The sequence below is a fragment of the Salvelinus fontinalis genome, chromosome 5, assembly GCF_029448725.1.
Source record: "Salvelinus fontinalis isolate EN_2023a chromosome 5, ASM2944872v1, whole genome shotgun sequence".
Classification (NCBI taxonomy): domain Eukaryota; kingdom Metazoa; phylum Chordata; class Actinopteri; order Salmoniformes; family Salmonidae; genus Salvelinus; species Salvelinus fontinalis.
Genome location: NC_074669.1, coordinates 13,947,413 through 13,961,991, shown reverse-complemented (window position 1 = coordinate 13,961,991; position 14,579 = coordinate 13,947,413).

Below are 14,579 nucleotides of genomic sequence, written 5' to 3'. Positions count from 1 at the left end.
AAGAAATTCCGCAAATTAACTCTTAACAATGCACACCTGTTAACTTCACTAGGGTAGGGGGCACTATTTTCACTTCCGGATGAAAAGCGTGCCCAAAGTAAACTGCCTGCTACTCAGGCCCAGAAGCTAGGATATGCATATAATTGGTAGATTTGGATATAAAACACTCTAAAGTTTCCAGAACGGTTAAAATAATGTCTGTGAGTATAACAGAACTGATTTGGCAGGCGAAAACCTGAGAAAAATCCATCCAGGAAGTGGGATTTGTTAATGTTTGTAGTTTTCTATTGAATGCCATTAGAGTATCCATTGACTTAGGACTCAAATTGCACTTCCTATGGCTTCCACTAGATGTCAACAGTCTTTAGAAATTGTTTCAGGCTTGTATTCTAAAAAATTATGGAGTAAGACCTCTCTGAATGAGTGGACACTACAATTTTCATGCGCATGACCGAGAGCGCACCTTTCTTGTTTACCTTTTATATTGACGACGTTATTGTCCGGTTGAAATATTATTGATTATTATGACTAAAAACAAGCTGAGGATTGATTATAAACATCGTTTTACATGTTTCTACGAAATTTACGGATACTATTTGGATTTTTCGTCTACCTGTTGTGACTGCGTTTGAGCCTGTGGATTACTGAACAAAACGCGCAAACAAAACAGAGGTTTTTGGATATAAACATGGACGTTATCGAACAAAACAAACATTTATTGAGTAAATGGGAGTCTTGTGAGTTCAACCATATGAAGATCATCAAAGGTAAGTGATTCATTTTATCACTATTTCTGACTTGTGTAACTCCTCTACTTGGCTGGTTACTGTTTGTAATGATTTGTCTGCTGGGCACTGTTCTCAGATAATCGCATGGTATGCTTTTGCCGTAAAGCCTATTTGAAATCTGACACCATGGTTGGATTAACAAGAAGTTAATCTTTAAACCCATGTATAATACTTGTATGTTTTATGAATTTTTATCATGAGTATTTCTGTTTTTCAATTTGGCGCTCTGCAATTTCACTGGATGTTGGCCAGGTAGGACGCTAGCGTCCCACGTACCCTAGTGAGGTTAATTGAAATGCATTGCAGGTGAATACCTCATGTAGCTGGTTGAGATAATGCCAAAAGTGTGCAAAGCTGTCATCAAGACAAAGGGTGGCTACTTCGAAGAATCTCAAACATATAATTAATTTGATTTATTTAACACTTTTTTGTTTACTACATGATTCCATATATGTTATTTCATAGTTTTGATGTCTTCACTATTATTCTACTATGTAGAAAATAGTAAAAATAAAGAAAAATCAACAGTCCTGTTTTGAAATCACTGCACATGATAGGTGATACGATGTCTGAGTTATTGGGATTGTGTGATCAGATGTTCCATTCTTTACAAAGGGTTAGGTTATGTGTAGAAATATGTAGAAAACAGTAAAATTATAAAATTATAGTTATATGTAGAAAACAGTAAAAATAAAGAAAAACCCTGGAATTAGTAGGTGTGCACTATACAGTGCATTCGGAAAGTACTCAGACTCCTTCCCTTTTTCCACATGTTGTTACGCTACAGCCTTATTCTACAATTGTTTAAATAAAAAATTGTCCTCATCAATCTACATACACTACCCCAAAATGACAAAGTGAAAACAAGTTTTTCAAAAATTTTGCCTATGTATTAAAAACAAAAACCAGAAATACCTTATTTACATAAGTATTCAGACTCTTTGCTATGAGACTCGAAATTGAGTTCAGGTGCATTCTGTTTCCATTGATCATCCTTGAGATGTTTCTACAACTTGATTGGAGTCCACCTGTGGTAAATTCAATTGATTGGACATGATTTGGAAAGCCACACACATTGTCTATATAAGGTCCCACAGTTGACAGCGCATGTCAGAGCAAAAACCAAGCCATGAGGTCGAAGGAATTGTCCGTAGAGCGCCGATACAGGATTGTGTCGAGGCACCGATACAGGATTGTGTCAAGGCACCGATCTGGGGAAGGGTACCAAAAAATTCTGCAGCATTGAAGGTCCCCAGGAACACAGTGGACTCCATTAATATAAAATTAAAGTATTTTGGAACCACCAAGACTCTACCTACAGTCGTGGCCAAAAGTTTTGAGAATGACACAAATATTCATTTTCACAAAGTCTGCTGCCTCAGTTTGTATGATGGCAATTTGCATATACTCCAAAATGTTATGAAGAGTGATCAGATGAATTGCAATTAATTGCAAAGCCCCTCTTTGCCATGCAAATGAACTGAATCCCCCAAAAACATTTCCACTGCATTTCAGCCCTGCCACAAAAGGACCAGCTGACATCATGTCAGTGATTCTCTCGTTAACACAAGTGTGAGTGTTGACGAGGACAAGGCCGGAGATCACTCTGTCATGCTGATTGAGTTTGAATAACTGACTGGAAGCTTCAAAAGGGGGGTGGTGAATGGAATCATTGTTCATCCTCTGTCAACCATGGTTACCTGCAAAGAAAAACGTGCCGTCATCATTGCTTTGCACAAAAAGGGCTTCACAGGCAAGGATATTGCTGCCAGTAAGATTGCACCTAAATCAACCATTTATCGGATCATCAAGAACTTCAAGGAGAGAGGTTCAATTGTCGTGAAGAAGGATTCAGGGCGCCCAAGAAAGTCCAGCAAGCGCCAGGACCGTCTCCTAAAATTGATTCAGCTGCGGGATCGGGACACCACCAGTACAGAGCTTGCTCAGGAATGGCAGCAGGCAGATGTGAGTGCATCTGCACACACAATGAGGCGAAGACTTTTGGAGGATGGCATGGTGTCAAGAAGGGTAGCAAAGAAGCCACTTCTCTCCAGGAAAAACATCAGGGACAGACTGATATTCTGCAAAAGGTACAGGGATTGGACTGCTGAGGACTGGGGTAAAGTCATTTTCTCTGATGATTCCCCTTTCCAATTGTTTGGTATATCCGGAAAAAAGCTTGTCCGGAGAAGACAAGGTGAGCGCTACCATCAGTCCTGTGTCATGCCAACAGTAAAGCATCCTGAGACCATTCATGTGTGGGGTTGCTTCTCAGCCAAGGGAGTGGGCTCACTCACAATTTTGCATAAGAACACAGCCATGAATAAAGAATGGTACCAACACATCCTCCGAGAGCAACGTCTCCAAACCATCCAGGAACAGTTTGGTGATGAACAATGCCTTTCCCAGCATGATGGAGCACCTTGCCATAAGGCAAAAGTGATAACTAAGTGGCTCGGGGAACAAAACATTGATGCAAATACTGCAAATATTGACTCTTTGCATCAACTTCATGTAATTGTCAATAAAAGCTTTTGACACTTATGAAATGCTTGTAATTATACTTCAATATTCCATAGTAACATCTGACAAAAATATCTAAAGACACTGAGGCAGCAAACTTTGTGAAAATTAATATTTGTGTCATTCTCACAACTTTTGGCCACAAATGAGAGCTGGCCGCCCGGCCAAACTGAGCAATCGGGTGATAAGGGCCTTGGGAAGAGATGTGACCAAGAACCCGATGGTCACTCTGACAGAGCTCCAAAGTTCCTCTGTGGAGATGGGAGAACTTTCCAGAAAGACAACCATCTCTGTAGCACTCCACCAATCAGGCCTTTATGGTAGACTGACCAGACGGAAGCCACTCCTCAGTAAAAGGCACATGACAGCTCACTTGGAGGCATCCTAAGGACTCTCCGACCATGAGAAACAAGATTCTCTGGTCTGATAAAATCAAGATTGAAAATCTTTGGCCTGAATGCCAAGCGTCACATCTGGAGGAAACCTGGCACCATCCCTACAGTGAAGCAAGTTTGTGACAGCATCATGCTATGGTGATGTTTTTCAGAGGCAGGGACTGGGAGACTAGTCAGGATTGGGGCAAAGATGAACAGAGCAAAGGACAGAGAGATCCTTGATGAAAACCTGCTCCAGAGCATTCAGGACCGCAGACTGGGGTGAAGGTTCACCTTCCAACAGGACAACTACCCTAAGCACAAACCCAAAACAACACAGAAGTGGCTTCAGGACAAGTCTCTGAATGTCCTTGAGTGGCTCAGCCAGAGTCCGGACTTGAACCCGATTGAACATCTCTGGAGAGACCTGAAAACAGCTGTGCTGCGACCTTCCGCATCCAATCTGACAGAGCATGAGAGGATCTGCAGAGAAAAATGGGAGAAACACCCCAAATACAGGTGTGCCAAGCTTGTAGCGTAATACCCAAATAGAATTTAGACTGTAATTGCTGCCGAAGGTGCTTCAACAATGTACTGAGTAAAGGGTTTGAATACTTATGTAAATGTGATATTTCCGTTTTTTATTTTTAATACATTTGCAAAAATGTATGAAAATCCATTTTTGCTTTGTCATTATGGGGTATTGTGTGTAGATTGATGAGGAAAAAAAGTAATTTAATCAATTTTGGAATAAGGCTGTAATGTAACAAAATGTGGAAAAAGTCAAGGAGTCTAAATGCTTTCCGAATGCACTGTATATAAAAAAGTATGTGGACACCCCTTCAAATTGTTGGAATTGGATATTTCAGCCACACCCGTTACTGACAGATGTATAAAATCAAATACACAGCCATGCAATCTCCATAGACACACATTGGCAGTAGAATGGCCTTACTGAAGAGCTCAGTGAATTTCAACTTGGCTCCGTCATAGGATGCCACCTTTCCAACAAGTCAGCTCGTCAAATTTCTGCCCTGCTAAAGCTGACCCGTTCAACTGTAACTGCTGGCATTGTGAAGTGGAAACGTCTAGGAGCAACAACGGCTCAGTCATGAAGTGGTAGGCCACAGAAGCTCACAGACCGGCGCGTCAAGTGCTGAAGTGCGTAGTGCGTAAAAGTCGTCTGTCCTCAGTTGCAACACTCACTACCGAGTTTCAAACTTCCTCTGAAAGCAACGTCAGCACAAGAACAGTTTGTCCGGAGCTTCATGAAACGGTTTTCCAAGGCCAAGCATCCGCAATCAAGACTAAGATCACCATGCGCAATGCTAAGCATCGACTGGAGTGGTTTAAAGCTTTCCGCCATTGGACTCTGGAGCAGTGGAAATGCGTTCTCTGGAGTGATGAGTCACGCTTCACCATCTGGCAGTCCAACTAATGAATCTGGGTTTGGCGGATGTCAGGAGGACGCTGCCTACCCCAATATATAGTGCCCACTGTAAAGTTTGGTGGAGGAGGAATAATGGTCTGGGGCTGTTTTTCATGGTTCAGGCCCCTTAGTTGCAGTGACAGGAAATCTTAATGCTACAGCATACAGCGACATTCTAGACGATTCTGTCATTCCAACGTTATGGGAACAGTTTGGGGAAGGCCTTTTCCTGTTTGAGCATGACAATGCCCCAGTCGCCAAACATCAGTGCCCGATCCCACTAATGCTGTTGTGGCTGAATGGAAGCAAATCCCCGCAGCAATGTTCCAACATCTAGTGGAAAGCCTTCCCAGAAGAGTGGAGGCTGTTATAGTAGCAAAGGGTTACCAACTCCATATTAATGCCCATGATTTTGGAATGAGGTGTTCAACGAGGGTGTGTCCACATACTTTTGGTCATGGAGTGTATATATACAGTACCAGTTAAAAGTTAAGACACATTTATTCATTCAAGGGTTTTCTTTATTTTTGCTATTTTCTACATTGTAGAATAATAGGGAAGACATCAAAACTATGAAATAACACATATAGAAACATGTAGTAATCAAAAAAAGTGTTTAACAAATCAAAATATATTTTATATTTGAGATTCTTCAAAGTAGCCATCCATTGTCTTCATGACAGCTTTGCACATGCTTGACATTCTCTCAACCAGCTAATTAGGTAGTCTCCTTGAATGCATTTCAATTAACAATCCAGAAAATTTAAAGAACTTTAAAACCTTCTTCTAGTGCTGTCGCTAAAACCATTAAGCGCTATGATGAAACTGGCTCTCTTGAGAAAGGAAAAGAAGATCCAGAGTTACCTCTGCTGCAGAGGATAAGTTCATTAGGGGTACCAGCCTCAGAAATTGCAGCCCAAATAAATGCTTACCAGAGTTCAAGTAACAGACACATCTCAACATCAACTGTTCAGAAGAGACTGCGTGAACCAGGACTTCATGGTTGAATGGATATAAAAGAGATCCCTACATACACCAATAATTAGAGGAGACTTGCTTGGGCCAAGAAACACGAGCAATGGACATCACAGTAGTTGTCGAGGGTGCAGCACCTCAGGAGTAAATGTCAGTTGGCTTTTCACATTAGACCGGTGGAAATCGATGTAAGGGTGTGTGGTTCCCACCGTGAAGCATGGAGGAGGAGGTGTGATGGTGTAGGGGTGCGTTGCTGGTGACATTCTCAGTGATTTATTTAGAATTCAAGGCACACTTAACCAGCATGGCTACCACAGAATTCTGCAGCGATATACCATGCCATCTGGTTTGCGCTTAGTGGGACTATCACTTGTTTTTCAACAGGACAATGACCCAACACACCTCCAGGCTGTTTAAGGGCTATTTGCCAAGAAGGACAGTGATGGACTGCTTTATCAGATGACCTGGCCTCCACAGTCACCCAACCTCAAGCCAATTGAGATGGTTTGGGATGAGTTGGACTGCAGAGTGAAGGAAAAGCAGCCAACGAGTGCTCAGCATATGTGGGAACTCCTTCAAGACTGTTGGAAAAGCATTACTCATGAATCTGGTTGAGAGAATGCCAAGAGTGTGCAATGCTGTCATCAAGGCAAAGGGTGGCTACTTTGAAGAATCTCAAATATAAAAAATATTTCGATTTATTTTACACTTTTTTGGTAACTACATGATTCCATATGTGTTATTTCATAGTTTTGCATGTCTTCGCTGTTATTTTACAATGTAGAAAATAGTAAAATAAAGAAAACCCCTTCAATGAGTAGGTGTGTCCAAGAATTTGACTGGTACTGTTTATATATATATATATATATATATATATATATATATATATATATATATATATATATATATATATATATAGTTGATGTCGGAAGTTTACATACACCTTGGCCAAATACATTTAAACTCAGTTTTTCACAATTCTTGACATTTAATCCTCGTAAAAATTCCCTGTCCTGTCACCTTCGTCATACGAAGGAGACCAAGGTGCAGCGTGGTGTGCGTACATTATTCTTTAATAAAGAAAGAACACTGAACAAACTAACAAAACAACAAAACAAACGAAACGTGAAGCTATATGACATAGTGCAGACAGGCAACTAAACATAGAATAAGAACCCACGAACACCAAAGGGAAATGGCTACCTAAATGTGATCCCCAATCAGAGAAAACGATAAACAGCTGCCTCTGATTGGGAACCATATCAGGCCACCATAGACATACAAATACCTAGACCTACAAAAACCCTAGACTTACAGAAAACCCTAGACAATGCAAAAACTAACGTACCCACCCTAGTCACACCCTGACCTAACCAAAATATAAAGAAAACAGAGATATCTCAGGTCAGGGCGTGACATGTCTTAGGTCAGTTAGGATCACCACTTTATTTTAAGAATGTGAAATGTCAGAATAATAGTAGAGCGAATGATTTATTTCAGCTTTTTTTTCTTTCATCACATTCCTAGTGGGTCAGAAGTTTACATACACTAAATTAGTATTTGGTAGCATTGCCTTTAAATTGTTTAACTTGGGTCAAACGTTTTGGGTAGCCTTGTACAAGCTTCCCACAATAAGTTTGGTGAATTTTGGCCCACTCCTCCTGACAGAGATGGTGTAACTGAGTCAGGTTTGTAGACCTCCTTGCTCGCACAAGCTTTTTCAGTTCTGCCCACAAATGTTCTATAGGATTGAGGTCAGGGCTTTGTGATGGCCACTCCAATACCGTGACTTTGTTGTCCTTAAGCCATTTTGCCACAATTTTGGAAGTATGCTTGGTGTCATTGTCCATTTGGATGACCCATTTGCGACCAAGCTTTAACTTCCTGACTGATGTCTTGAGATGTTGCTTCAATATATCCACATAATTTTCCTGCCTCATGATGCCATCTATTTTGTGAAGTGCACCGGTCCCTCATGCAGCAAAGCACAACCACAACATGATGCTGCCACCACCGTGCATCACGGTTGGGATGGTGTTCTTCGGCTTGTAAGCCTCCCCCTTTTTCCTCCAAATATAACGATGGTCATTATGGCCAGACAGTTCTATTTTTGTTTCATCAGACCAGAGGACATTTCTCCAAAAAGTACAATCTTTGGCCCCATGTGCAGTTGCAAAGCGTAGTCTGGCTTTTTTTATGGCGGTTTTGGAGCAGTGGCTTCTTCCTTGCTGAGCGCCCTTTCAGGTTATGTCGACATAGGACTCGTTTTACTGTGAATATAGATACTTTTGTACCTATTTCCTCCAGCATCTTCACAAGGTCCTTTGCTGTTGTTCTGGGATTGATCTGCACTTTCGCACCAAAGTACATTCATCTCTAGGAGACAGAACGCATCTCCTTCCTGAGCGGTATGACGGCTGCGTGATGCCATGGTGTTTATACTTGCGTACTATTGTTTATACAGATGAACGTTCTACCTTCAGGCGTTTGGAAATTGATCCCAAGGATGAACCAGACTTGTTGTCTACATTTGTTTTCTGAGGTCTTCGCTGATTTATTTTGATTTTCTCATAATGTCAAGCAAAGAGGCACTGAGTTTGAAGGTAGGCCTTGAAACACATCCACAGGTACACCTCCAATCGACTCAAATGATGTCAATTAGCCTATCAGAAGCTTCTAAAGTCATTACATAATTTTCTGGAATTTTCAAAGCTGTTTAAAGGCACAGTCAACTTAGTGTATATAATCTTCTGACCCACTGGAATTGTGATACAGTGAATTATAAGTGAAATAACAATTGTTGGAAAATTACTTGTGTCATGCACAAAACTATAGTTTGTTAACATGCACTTTGTGGAGTGGTTGTAAAACGAGTTTTAATGACTCCAACATAAGTGTATGTAAACTTCCGAATTCAACTGTATATATATATATATATATATATATATATATACAAATAGGTTTTGTTTGTAGAAAATAATACATTTTAAAAAGTATAGTCAGACATGCATGTGTGGGCCTGCATGTAGCCTTATAAGCATAGCCCAGATTGTTGTGAGTGCATTCAAAAATGCATGTTTGATTTTCAGTGCATTCAAAAATGCATGTTTGATTTTCAGTGGCTCAATCTTAAACTCATATGCATAGCATAAGTGCCAAAATAGTCAAACATGCCATATTTTTCTAAATGGCTTTACATCTCTGAAACAGAATATGTCTGAAGTGTCGATAGGTGACTGAACATTGGTTCGCTAGATCATCAGTGATTATAGTAAACCGTTAGTAGTAAACAGAAACATTCAACAGTAAGACACCATCAGGATATGACACCTCTATTTGGAGAATAACAGCATGTTCATTTCATAGGCCTAGCCCTTTCATACATGCACTTCACAAACTCGAAAGAAATCAACGATCAGATTCACAAACATCGATGACTTAATAGGATTCAGTTTTAGCTAATGTCATCGACATATTTATTTATATACGCTTATTAGTATGTATGCTTATGTATTATCTATATTATATAATAAACGACTCCCTTGTAAATTGCAATGTTTGACAAACTATAGCAAAAGGAAAAATGCTACATATGTATTATTACACTGTTATAAAGCCTTATTTTTTATTATTATCAAATTAACTAGATTGTTTATATTTTTCGTATTTAGATAATTTGCCATTAAATACGAATTAAGAAAGGAACACAAAAAACAGTGTTGCATAATGAAAATGTTTTATTTCAGGTTGTATTTCATTTGATAATATTATAGTCTACCACACAGTGAATGTTTATGTTTTCCTCCAAGCAGTTCATCTTAAAAGTGAAACCGCTCTCTGATGTTGGTGATTAATACGATGCCAATAAACATCCCTGGCATGGCTAAATATATTGATTTTCGATAGATTCACAGCCATAAAGGATGATGACTACTCTAGTTGTTTTTGGGGCAGCCGAAAACTTTTACTACCCCACATTACATTATACATGTTATGCTACATACTACAAATAAAGTATGCATATATGTAAAAACCAAGTTGTATATATTATTTCGAGTAAACCTGCAATAGGGTCCCTAAGCATTCTAGGCCCAATTTTACCTGTCAATCGATCAGAATGCGGATGGATCAATATGACACCAGGGCTATTGATCACTGCAAGTCCTCTTTGCGCAGGATGCTTTCAAATGCAAACGTCCCTAAATAATAATCTATGGCAACACACTAATATCTTAACAAACTGCAGGCAAACGCTTTACAAACACGGAGATTCGATGAGAGCAAGTGGATCTTTCACACATTTACAAAATCAACTATTATGCAGTCATAGAAGTGTTTCAACAGGAGATATTTTCAAGATATATTCCTTTAAGTCAAATGTTAAAAAAAACAGCATTACTTTTTTTAATGACTTTCGCGTCACAATGTTATAAAGCTTATAGGCAGGACTATGCATTACTTGAATGTCCCTACATCAGCGTTGGTACAGGCCTCTGTGTCCAGTAGACTTATGTGTGAAATGAACAGAATTACTAAAAACAGAGAGAGTTATGTGAGGACGCAGTTGTCAATGTGTTTCAGCTGTCGCTCGTCGAGATATGAGGACATTCCAACACAAAACAGACATGCAAGAGAAAGCTACCGGTAGTTTGAAATAATACATTTATAGCCAACTTCAATAAACTACAGTAGAGCTGGTTATGACGTTTTTAATAAGGAAACTGAAAGCAAAATGCTAAGCATATGAGCCTACGAGATCATTATAATGCATATGAGAAATAGGAAACATAGTGGAGGTGGTGATAGTCTGACAACACACACACACACACACACACACACACACACACACACACACACACACACACACACACACACACACACACACACACACACACACACACACACACACACACACACACACACACACACACACACACACACACACACACACACACACGTTTCATATAGACACACACGGCCTTACTTAAAGTAGAGCTCGTCAAACAAGCGAGTTCCCGAGTTTCTCACACCCAAGACCATCCAGCATCTGGGGCTCTGTGGCATTGCAGAGTGCTCCATCCCGCTGACTTGCTCAGAGGCCTCTGATGAATGCGACATTACTAAACACGGGTACTTAACTTTTGCCAATAGCCAGATTCAAGTAAATATACTTTAGAATACATTAACCGTGATGCATCAGCGACGGAGTCATTCAAGAAGCCATGAAAAGATTAGTCTGTCTCTATATCGAGTGATCTCTTTAAAGACTCGAAAAAATAGAGCTTGTGTAAGGGCTTCACTTTCCTTGGTACGAATTCACTTCATTGGTTTACGCTGTGAGACGACAGACAGCTTATGTGGTCTGGAATTTTTGGTAATACATACTGCAAGAATAACATGTTCACACTACATGCATCTCTTCGAGGACTTCCAAAAACCTTACTCAAGATTAACTTTCGTACTATTTATTTGTGTATAAAAAAAAACTATATTCCAATTTTCAACCATGTCTCCCAACAACATTGAGAGAAAACGTTGAAACGAATTATTGTAACATTGTTATTAAAAATAAAACGTTTATAGAAGCACTATGTCGTTTGTGAATACAGAAATCAATCATCCCTAGACCTAAATAGGCATAATAATAATAATAATAATAATAATAATAATAATAATAATAATAATAATAATAATAATAATAATAATAAAAATAAAAAATAATCATATTAATCATATTTTTAAAGTGGTTGATATTAACATCAGCCCAACTTATCAGTTTAAATAAATAAAATAAAAATTATGTTTAGGCCTACAAAAAAAAAACTAATGTAGACTCAGATTTCTCAGATTTGTGGTTTACCAGAGAGCCAGAAAATAAGTTCATATAATTATTGATAAAGAAACGCGTTTGTTGCTGCTGCTATTCTACTTATTAACAACAGGTGCTACAAGAAAAGTGATTAGGTAATGTGTGAAAAGCTTGGTAAGGCACCGTGCATATCTCACTTTAAGGGGGGGGAAGTTGTTTATGTTTCCTACCAGACTGCATCTCCCTGTTATTATGGTGACCCGATGCTTCGAAGTAGATAGGCTGTAGCAGCACCAGGGTGGCTGAGTAAAGTCGATGGTGCTGAATCAGTCGACCCACCCGCTGTTAATAATGTGAAATAAATATCTGAGCCTCAGCGGCATCGCCCCTCTTACACCGCAGATATCGACAACGTTAATATTTTATATTGTTGGCCTATTCACCACAGGATACGCTTATTTGGACATTCTAAAACAGTAGGCCTACATTGAAATTCAAATTAAAACCAGCTCTAGGCTAATATATTTATTTTTAAGAATGTGTGTGTGTGTCCAGTAGATCATTCGATTATATTACAACGCTCAATAAGCTACTATTGATCGCCCAGTGCACCGTGTTTTCAACAGTTTTTGAAAGTCAAACTACAACAACAACAAAGTTTAACATCGATCTGAAACGAGACCTTATGACAAACAAATAAAGGGATAGTGTTATGTTACAAATATAGTTTTGATGATAAGGCAACAGGTAAGACTATAGCCTACCAAGGAACCTTCTGCCGTATGCAACCTTCTGCACCGTTTACAAAGTGGCACTATAAAAACTTTTAACAACCTTTTTTCTGTGTGGTAAACCCGTGTGAATTAGCAGCGAAGAAGGATGAAAGTTAACATCCATCACAGAGCTGACCAATAGGTTCGCTGCGCGGAGATGACAGATTCGCTGCTGGGTAGAGTAATTCATTTAGGATAGCAGTGATCTCAGTGATCAATAGAGGGACATTAACCCGGGCGAACACTGTTGTTTCCCTGATGCCACCACTACCATCCTCCATTGGCTAACAACAAGGCACCATTTTACAATCAGGGGACACATAAAATGGGGTTAGATAGGCCTAGGCCTGCATAGCACCTTTTCATAATTTGAATGCAGCCTAACTTGGGTAGATTTAGCCTTAATTAAGTTGTCACAAAATCCATTCTGAGAAAATTCTGTAGTGTATGCAAATATATCACGTTGGATCAGTAACCGAAAAGTCGTTGGTTCGAATCCCCAAGCCGACTTTGTGAAAAATCTGTCGATGTGCCCTTGAGCGAGACAATTAACCCTAATTTCTCCTGTAAATCGCACTGGATAAGGCTATAGTCCTACCTGTTGCCTTATCATCAAAACTATATTTGTTATAGTCCTACCTGCTATAGTCCTACCTGTTGCCTTATCATCAAAACTATATTTGTAACATAACATTTGTAACATAACACTATCCCTTTATTTGTTTGTCATAAGGTCTCGTTTCAGATCGATGTTAAACTTTGTTGTTGTTGTAGTTTGACTTTGTTGTAGTTTGACTTTCACTTTTTTGTAGCTCGCCTCCCTACCACTGAGGAAGTACAGTTCCCGTTCAGCCCAGTCAAAACTGTTCGCTGCTCTGGCACCCCAATGGTGGAACAAACTCCCTCACGACGCCAGGACAGCGGAGTCAATCACCACCTTCCGGAGACACCTGAAACCCCACCTCTTCAAGGAATACCTAGGATAAAGCAATCCTTCTGCCCCCCCCCCCCCCCCCCCCCCCCCCTTAAAAGATCTAGATGCACTATTGTAAAGTGGCTGTTCCACTGGATGTCATAAGGTGAATGCACCAATTTGTAAGTCGCTCTGGATAAGAGCGTCTGCTAAATGACTTAAATGTAAATGTAAATGGATAAGAGCGTCTGCTAAATGGCTAAAATGTACGTCTGAAATGAGGACCATATTCCAAGTGGGCACTTTCTGCTGCTTTTAAATCTCATTCAAATTGAAATTGGAGTGAATGTTGTAAATACACACAGTAAGTAGCAAGAAGCTACTTGGTACACCTACACTACCCGATGTCACTGGAAGGCCATAAAGATCATCAAGGACAACAACCACCCGAGCCACTGTCTGTTCACCCCGCTATCATCCAGAAGGCGAGGTCAGTACAGGTGCATCAAAGCAGGGACCGAGAGACTGAAAAACAGCTTCTATCTCAAGGCCATCAGACCGTTAAACAGCCACCACTAACATTTAGCGGCCGCTGCCAACATACTGACTCAACTCCAGCTCACTTTAATAATGGAAATTGATGGAAATTGATCAAAAATGTATCACTAGCCACTTTAAACAATGCCACTTAATATAATGTATATGTATATACTGTACTCTATATCATCTACTGCATCTTGCCATCTTTATGTAATACATGTATCACTAGCCACTTTAAACTACGCCACTTTATGTTTATATACCCTACATTACTCATCTCATATGTATATACTGTACTCTATACCATCTACTGCATCTTGCCTATGCCGTTCTGTACCGTCACTCATTCATATATCTTTATGTACATATTCTTTATTCCTTTATACTTCTGTGTATAAGGTAATAGTTGTGGAATTGTTAGGTTAGATTACTCGTTGGTTATTACTGCATTGTCG